The 10,182-nt window shown below is 43.7% G+C and overlaps 1 pseudogene; it reads right to left on the reverse strand.

Moving 5' to 3' along the window:
- LOC135203957 (zinc metalloproteinase nas-15-like) overlaps positions 1-9,649 on the reverse strand; it is a 28,184-nt pseudogene extending 18,535 nt beyond the window's left edge.
- Between the last annotated feature and the right edge of the window lie 533 nt (positions 9,650-10,182).

Raw genomic sequence — 10,182 nt, forward strand, 5'->3', positions numbered from 1 at the left:
CCCCTTTCGCCCGGCAATCCCAGGAAGGACCCGCCCTTGGAGGACGAGCAAGGCTTCACAACAGTGAGAAAGAAGAAGAAGAAGAAACAGAAGAAGACCTTCCTACCAAATTCCACTCGGAACAACCAGCTCCCAACGACATCGGCACCGAATAGGGCGAGTTTCGTAGAATTCCCGGCACTTCCCAAGTTCAGAGCTGTCGTAAACGAAGGCCAGACTTCATATGCTGCAGTCAGGGCCCTCGAGAAAAAGTATCCAGATGCCAACCTCACAGCCAGACCGAACCTAAGGGGAGAATTCATAATTAATCCCAAGGATCAGAAATCTGCGGAACTACTGAAGAAAGACAACCTGTGCCTGTTACTCGATCCTGCTTCAAAAATCAGCAAGGGGATGATATGCAAAGTCCCCAAATACATCACCATCGATCGAGTCCTCAAGGTGCCCAACATCATGGACGCCAAGAGATGTACTGCCAAAGATGGTCAGGAAACATTGAAAATTTAAGCAACTTTCAAGGGCCAAATTCTGGCCAGGGTCAGCCTTGGGATTCTAGGCACCTATGAGACCGAAGCTTTCGTGCCAGAGCCTCTGAGATGCTTCAAGTGAGTGTGTTTGAAGAAATATAAGGAAAAGGGCCACACCGTTACCCAATGCCCCAATTGCAGCCAGCAACATCATGCGTGGTTCAAAGGATATCCCGTCAGACTTCAAAGGATCTGGAGGACGAAGGGCATCCCTCCCCCACCTGCAAGGCCTTGGCAACCGTCACCACCCAGGAAACCTCCAAGCAACCCCAGGTTCGATCCAAGAACGAATCTGCCTCCTGCACCACAAACCATTCAACCTTCCTCCCAACTTCCTCAATCCCGGCACCACATCCCCACCCACTCACCTTCTCCTTGCCGCCAAATTCCCGCCCCTCTACCTCCTCCCCTACGGATATTCCCCCAACCCCTCAGGTCACCCCCCGAACCTCTGCATCGCCGAAGAAGTCGATTCCTGCTCGTGTCGAAGCAGGAACCCAGACAGAAGACACAGTTGAAGAAGAAATGCAGATCGAGACACCGACTGTAGCTCCCGTTTTGCATAAAGAAGTGGGAACACAAACAGAGGAGTCATAGCTAAGAATAACAGCGAAACTCAGACCTGCAAACCAGAACATAGAACTGCGAACGTCGGTAGTGACTACATCCTCGTAGGAAAATACCAAATCAGAAAGTTCCTGCTGACCTACGAGGAGCTTCAAGCATTTTTACAAAGAGCTATCTGCAATAAGGACAATAGAAATGATCATCAACTGTTCTCTGAGCTCGTCCACGATCTGTTGGACCTAGAGATCAGTCTTCCAGATGACCTCCTCACAGAAGAATTTAGATTCAGATCTCCAACTTAAAGATCGCCGCTTCATGAAAAGTGCTGTTTGTAGCATTAACTGCTTTTTCTATTACTAAACAATCCTCATTTCCCCTCCGTTTTTCGGCCGCCTCACGTCTAACGACTGAATATTTCAACTGTCACTCTAACTACCGCTTAAGCTGTTACTTCCTTAGGTGTACTGTTTCTAAAACTTAAAAAAATTTCGTTCTTCTTTCGTCGATCCCTAGCACTAACGATCGGCGCTTTTTTTTCTATTATCGATTAATGAAATATGGTACTTGAACTCTATAGATTTATGTGCTTTTTTCCGTTTTTCTACGACTATAAATTTTTTGATTTCCTTACTGGCCATCTCTGACTCGCCAGGATTAGCTACTATCGATCTTTATCTTCTACTAATGGGTACTCTAGGGTTTAAAGGGGTTTGTAACCTCGGCTATTCACCCTTCCTTTCACCTTTGAATTCATAACATTCCACCTGCATATTCCATAGAGATCATAAATAAAAAGCTCGCCACATATCCTTAAATCACCAATGCACCTAAAAATAATTCAAATGACCTACGGGCTGCTCATTAGCTAAAGCCCGTGCTGGCATAAAGCCAGCTTAACACTCAAACAACAAACAACAACAACAACAGCACCAACACCCAGTTGCTGCTCGGCCTCCGTAGCAGTAACATCTCTTCCGAGACCTTCTCTGGCAAATGCGAGCAGCAGCGAGCGATAGCGCCATCCCAGTCGATGATAGCGGCGATTTTTCCAGCGATTTTCAGCAGAACTTTCTGCGATTGATGACGACGACACTGAGAATTATAATTCTGAGAGAGCTCTCTCACATATTATAAGAAAATTTCACATGACATCTCTGTTCTCTCAATTAATCTTCATTTACTAACAGTCTCTCCTGCCTAAAATTCGGTAGCCGTTGGGGTCTGAAAACTCCGATTGAAGCAGGGACAAAGGGGCAAAAACTTTCTACTGTCGCAATCCTTTTTTGCAAGTAGCACAGGGACGATAGGCTGGTGTCTCTCATAAACCAAGTTTAGGCCCTTCAAGCAAAAGTTAAAAAAATATAACATACACACACACACACACACACACACACACTCTCTCTCTCTCTCTCTCTCTCTCTCTCTGCCCTCACAGATAGACGAATGCAGCCATGGACCCTGTAACCCAGGCCACACCCACCACTGGAGAGGCACCTGAGAACCAGAAACGGACAACGTCTTCTTCCTCCTCCTTTTCAGATGCACCTGAAGCAGTTAGACCAAGGTTAGACTCCTCCACCTCCGAAGAAGAAAAAACCACCACGGCCACTCAAGAAGACACGGTAAACCCCCCTGCCATGGACACGAATGATGGTTTCCAGGTCGTCACCAGAAGCAAAAGGAAGCAGCAAGGACCACCAGCAGCACCTTCACCCTCACATGGAAAGTACCTGATAACTCCTCCAACAGGAACCAGTGCCTATGAGTTTGTCAAGGACCTTGAAAGGAAAGGTAAGTTGTTCAAGGTAAGACCCACTACCAGGGGAGGACTGTTTGTAATACCCTCAAATGAAAATACCAATGAATATATGAAAAACAACCCTGCTAGCTTCAAATACCTCAATCCTGAGGACAAACCCTGCAAATTTATTTTAGGCCACTACCCTCTGCAATTTGACACCAGGGTTATTCTGGAAAATCCTAGAGTGGTCAAAGCAGAGAGATGCCACACAAAAGGACCCAGCCCCCAGCCAACCTGCAAAGTTCTAGTTGAGTGGAAAGGAACTCAGCCAAAGTCACTGAATCTTGGCATGTGGGGCTCCTTCCCCACCATGGACTTCACACCAGAACCTCTGAGATGTTTTAACTGTCAGAGGTACAGACACCATAGCAGTGCCTGCACCGCCAAAGCCATTTGTGGTGTATGTAGTGGGAGACATCCCACAAAACTCTGCAAAGATAAGTTCAAAGCTGGACAAGAAACAAATGCCAGATGCCCCGCATGCAAGGGAAACCACCATGCATGGAACAGAAAATGCCCGATAAGGCTACAAAAAATTGACACACTAAAAGGAATTGCACCTCGGAGCCTCCCTGGACACACACACACACACACAAAACACCAGACCCCAACAGACAACAGCAGCTCCCACTACCCAGCAGGGATCAAGGTCCTATGCTGCTGCAGTTAGGGGGCCTCAACAAGCCCCCAAAAACACACAGACACACCCCCAGCATAAGACACAGTCCTATGCTGCTGCAGCTGGAGGGCTTAGACCCAACAGTACACAAAACCAGTCTCAACCTCAGAAAAAAGAAAACAAAACACACCCCAAACCACACCCAGACCAACACACACCAAAGAAACAAATAACCAACACAAGAAGAAAAATCAGTTTCTCAGAATCGGCCAAGCCGACAAACACATACATCTTAACCTCTCCTGTTCCCAAAACCCGACCTATCCTCCTCACTCCAAATCCCAAAACAAGCTCCACTGTTCCTGGCTCCCCAAAGCCATATAACCCAGTCTCCCCTCCTCCTCCTACCCCACAAATCAACAGGTTTGAAGTTCGCCCAGAACTAAAACACGATAAATACATTTCACAGACTCAAGACCTCACAAACCTCCTAGTGCAAATGTTATTCAAGTTTGCAGAATTAACAGGATCAAACTTCTCAGAGGAAATAGCTAAAGAAGTGGTTGATAAGTGCATAAGAACGTCCAGAGGACTTTTTGCATCACCATGCCTACACAACTAAATAACAACAGTGCAAATAGCACTACAAATACACTCGGTTTCAGTTTCATACCAAGTAACAGTACCAGGTACATCTCCAGTGCCAGGGCCAACCACAGTGTTGGTAGTCAAGGCACATCAAGTGTAAATGACGAGTTAGGAAACAACAACAACACAATCAGAACAAATGATTGCAGAGACACAGACACTATAAAAATCCTCCAGTGGAACATACTAAGTGCAAACAATATATATGCATTCCTGCAAGCACACACACAAACAAATAACTGAGACATCATAATGTTACGAGAAACACTAGTAAGAGAAAACGCCAAATTCTCATTTAAAGGGTACAAAGTATACAAAACACCAAACGCAGACACTAAAAGAGGGCTAATCACTCTGGTTAAAAACACAATCCCGTCAAAGAAAATAGACAACATCTCTTGCGGAGATGATGTAGAATCATTCAGTGTAAAACTCACACTTGCAAACACACCACTGACAGTACACAATATATACAGGGCCCGGAGCGACACAAGAAAACACACCAATTGGGGGAGACTTCAACGCACATCACCCAAGCCTGAACTCTACACAACAAACAAACACAACTGGGAGACATCTACACCAGTTATCATGTGAATTCCCAGAGGTGTGCCTACTAAACAGTGGAGAGCCAACTCACCCAAAAGGAGGAAGACTAGATCTTACCTTCACAAACTCAGCCCTAAAGGAGCAAGCAACATGGAAGCTGCACGAGACCCTCACAAGCGACCACATAGCCATTGACATTGGCCTACAGCTCAAAAAGCTGCCCCCCATACCACCGCCACCAGAGAGATGGAACCCCAAGTTTGCAAACTGGGCTACATTCGAAGCAACAATGACGAGATGGGTGAGGGACTACCTTGAAAACCCAGCAAACGTCATAGAACTCTTCTATGAAGATTTCATCAGTAAACTCAGAGAGGCAGCAAACATGTTCATGCCAAAGATCAAACAATCCAAGATCGATCACAAAGATGCATGGTACTACTGTGAAAGAGTCAAAGAACTCAATGCCAGAGTCAACAGAGCCCGGAAACTCTTCAGATGGGAACCATCTGACGAGATGCACAGACTTCTCAGAGAGGTAATAACCCACGCAACTGAAGAGACAAAAGAAATCAAACAACAGGCATGGTATGATTGGTGTGCAAACATCAGCAGACAAACTCCAGTAACCCATATCTGGAGATTCCTTGCAAAAATTGCAGGGAAAGGAAGAACAGGGCAAAGCATCCATCCCAACCCACAAGAAGCTGAAAATATACCCAGAAACTTCGCAGAAAGGACAAAATCCCACAACCTTCCCCAAACAACACGGGAAAAAATAAATGAAATTTCTCCAGCAAGGTGGAGAGAAATCAATACTGCCTGCAACACACCTGATGACACAGACACACCCTTCACTATGGAAGAACTAAACAGTGCACTCAGCAAGGGGAAAAGAGAGACAGCCCCTGGAGCAGATGCAATCACTTACAGCATGCTGAGACACATGGGAGACCCTGCCAAACAGGTATATCTACTCCTGGTAAACAGGACATATGCAGAGCACACCAGGCCAAAGAAATGGCAACAGCAAGACACGTAACCAATACCAAAGCCAAAAGAGGAAGGCGCATATAGGCCGATATCCCTCATTAGCTGCACTGAAAAGGTTGCAGAAAGAATGGTTCTAAACAGACTACTATGGAAAGCAGGGCCCCTACACCATAGGCTCTATGCCTATAGGGAAGGAGTAGGCATCTGTGAGTGCCTCACAGATGTGCTAAGTGCCATAAATGGCAGAAAATCCATAGTGGTCTTCTTAGATCTAGAAAAAGTATATGAACTGGCCAATGCAGCAACCATCCTCTCCTCCGTAGTCCGAAAGAGGATCAAAGGCAACCTGCTTACATGGACAAAAGGATACATGCAAGACAGAGAAGCAAGAGTAGTGTTCCAAGGCAGAATGTCAGAATACTACTCTCTTGAAAACGGCACTCCACAGGGGGCATTCTAAGCCCCTTCTTATTCAATGTCTTTATGGAAAATGTAGCCTGTCTCGAGCTACCACAAGGAGTAGAGGTCTTCATATATACTGACGATGTTTGCATCGTCAGCTCCAGCCCTCAAAGACAACTACAAAAGATGCAAGAAGCCTTGCAAAAACTTGAGGACAAGTGAACACAACTGGGACTCAAAATCAACAGAAACAAGACAAAAGCCATGGCAATAAAACATGATCGAAATCCACCCAACCTTCTACTGAAAGGAGATGTCATAGACTGGGTGGTTAGCTACACATATCTGGGAGTCTGCATTGCAGATTCACTATCTCCTGAGAAGGAATTACAGCTCCTCCAGGCCAAAACAAAAATAGGGCTTAATGCCCTAAAGAGAATCACATCACTACAAGAAGGTGCAACATACCATCTGCTCAGGAGGTTCTACATACAAACCATCAGAGCACAAGTAGAATATGCAGCACCAGTCCTGACAAGTCATCCATGATAATGCAATGAGACTTATACTTGGAGCCCCAATGTGGACAAGAATTTGTCTCTTGAGGGCACAGACACAACTACAGTCTCTCAAGCACAGGATAGGCCAAAGAAATATTGCCATTCTGTGCAAAACCACCAGAAACGACAGAAATAGACCACACAAAAACAAAATGCAAGCGTGTATAAACCTGCATGAAGAGCTAGACCCGCCCAAAACCTATGCGAGCAGTATACTCCAGATACTGAGAGAACTGGGTATGCAGGACACAGTGAAACACATAACAAAGGATGACCCACCTGAGGGATACCAAAAACAACCTCCCTAGGTCGAAGGCCCAATCTGGTATAACTTCACAATACTACCGGCAAACAAAGCACTGTGCACAGCAGCACAGATGAAAACTGCAGCAGAAGAAGCAATCAGGAATACAGCAGCTGAAAACATATATTTCACAGATGGCTCAGTTGATCCAGAAGCTCCAGCAACTGCAGCAGCTGTAGCTGCCCAAGACTTCAAAGGAAGCTGGAGGCTATCTAACAATGCCTCCATACTACAAGCGGAACTAATGGCAATCTTAAAAGCCTTAGAAAATTCCAATTTAAAAGAAGGACACACAACAGTGCATATCAACTCCAAAGGAGCAATACTCGCAATCAAAGCGACAAATCCAAAAGAAAATGTGACACTGATAACAGCCATAAAATCAGTGGCCAAGTCACATCAAGCTGCTGGCAGGAGAGTCACACTAACTGGATACCCAGCCATGTGGGAATCCAGGGAAATGAAGAAGCTGACATCCTTGCCAAAAGTGCCCTCAGCTGCAGTACAGTAAGCATAAAAGTGCAACCATCCATAACACACCTAAAGGAAATGGGTAAAAGCTATGCCAAACTCCAAGAAGAGAGTGAAGTACGACGTCACTATCTACAAGATTCACGAACGTCCAAGTGGTATGTGGATGTCACAAATCTAACGCCGCATGACATCACAAAACAAACCACTAGAAAACTCTCAGTCATCACACACAGATTAAGGCTAGGATACCTGTGCACCTGGCAAATGATAGGTAATGAGGGCAGGTTATGTCAGTACTGTGACCGAGAGGCAATCCATCTCCTCGAACAATACCTACTAGACTGCCCAGAGACACAGTCTCTCAGGTCAAACCTAACTGAAAATGAGCTGACACCGGCACAGACCACAAGACACATCCTAAATAACATAGGGACACATGGGAATCTCCTAATGTCTCACCCACCTCCCAGATAAAAAGATGAATCACACGGCATTTCTCCATAGATACATGGGAATCTCTTATTGTCTTACAAACATAAAACCAAAGAAAGCTACACAATGCACAAACCCTCTACTTCATTGTTTGCAATGGGAGCCATACACATCTTTGGGAACATATATATAAGTGTGAGTATGCATGAACATGTATATATACTATAATACTTTCTTAATGTTGGTTTGATATATATTGCAATATTTTCAGATGCTACACACATGTATATATATTGTGCCTAAAATGTTCATAGGTAACTCGCCCCCCCCCCCCTTTTTTTTTTACCACCTTTCCCTCAAACTAAAACTTGCTTCCTTCTTCCTACTCAGCACTCTCCAGCTAGGCTGAGTCTCACTACTATAAAACTCTCCTACTGATGGGTACCATAAGGTTCAATCCAGCCTGTCACCATATCTCCTTTCTAAAACTAACCGCCAAAGCACTGTTTTGTATCTTTACAGGTAATCCAGTTACGGGCTGCTCTAGGAGCAAGAGCCCGTGCCAGCACAAGGCTGGCTTAGTCTTCAACAACAAACAACAGCACCAACAGTCTGCTCCGATCCACTGCCGTGATCATGCTCGGATGATACCGAGCGAAACGTTGGCCACTAGATTAACTTATATTTCGACCTATTTGTTCATTTACTGTGACAAATAAATAAATTTGTAACCATTATCCCTGAAATTGACTCCTCCTGATGAGTAATATCGGCGCAATACTCGCCAGTTGTAATAGCAGAGAGAAAGCTATTATTAGAAAAATAGAGAAGACTATTTATAAGTTGAATGCAGCTGATGCAGCAATATCTCTCAATAATAATAATAATAATAATAATAATAATAATAATAATAATAATAATAATAATAATAATAATAATTATAATTACTTTTCTCCCACTTTGAGGAGGTAGTTTGTTGTAGAAAATATAATAAACAATAGTAACTTGCTCCATGTTAATTTCTTAAGTGTTCTGAACATTTATTTTTATAACTTTTACTCATTTCTCATTTTTTTCGGTTACAGAGAAAATAACTTTCCTGTGAATCTGGATGCACTTTGAAATTTTCAGAGCACTGTCAGCTTTCTGACATATTAAAAAACATTCTCATTCCCAGTACCCTTACTTACATTTTACTTAAAACTCGTCAAGTAACAAACCGGTCACTTCTGTTAATCACCGACTTATCTCAGATAGACTTCTGATTTTTTCTACATCCTCAAATGCCAAAACATTTCTCACAGATACTATTAACCCACACGAACATTTTTCAGCTCTAAGCAGATAAAAATGGGTAATGCACATTGGAAATTTGTTCTCTTACCGAATTCGGGTCTCCTATGATGACATCAGGGAGACTGGCCCGCGAAGTCCTGTCCTCGTGTACAAGGCAAAACACGAAAAAGAAGAAGATCCACTCAGCGTGAGCGAGCCAAGACATGGTCGGGATTCAGAATCTCAAAGCAACTGCCAGATTTACAGAAAACGTCGCTCGAATAGTGAATCGTACAGCGGTGACCGAGGAGTAAATTCTTTTACAGTGATCTATATCCCAGCTGTCTTAGATGGTGCACACTGTCCTCAGTTAACGCCTCAAAGCCCCGGATTTCTTTATCTCTAACGGAAATTAGTCCTTTAACGTCGCACAATACCGGTCCCCCGTCTTACCCCCCTCGCCACAATAAAATACGTATACTCGGTCAATTGAAGCCAGTTTACTGCGTGGCAGCCATGCCCAGGACTGGCAAAAGAGAGACCACACCATAAGGATTAATAGAAACGCTTCCGTTACTTTTCCCATCTTTTATTTTCATAATGCGTCTTTTCATGGTATAAATGGAGGCAAAAAGTGTTAGACATTTTATCATTCTTTTAAAGAACATAGTTAATTATTTCAGCATATATAATACCTTACTTTATTACTCAGAAATACAATACAAATTTGTCATGATCTTATATACATATAACCTATTACTGGCACAAAATTAAAGATATTCTCTTTATGTCTGCTAATTCTTTAGTCCTTACTGTTTGTTATCGCCTACTATTAGGAATTATTGACAGCTAAAATGAATGAACTTAGTATATATCTGGCGACTCTTTCCTGCGACCTGCGATTGAAGTTTAGCAGTAATCCGCTTACCAGCATCATTATATCTCACTTGCAACTATTTTTCTGTTATTGTTTTAATCAATAAGTGCAAGTGATTGTCCAATGGTTGAGTATCATACATGTGATAATCGAA

Source organism: Macrobrachium nipponense, chromosome 44, assembly GCF_015104395.2.
Source record: "Macrobrachium nipponense isolate FS-2020 chromosome 44, ASM1510439v2, whole genome shotgun sequence".
NCBI classification, from domain to species: Eukaryota; Metazoa; Arthropoda; class Malacostraca; order Decapoda; family Palaemonidae; genus Macrobrachium; species Macrobrachium nipponense.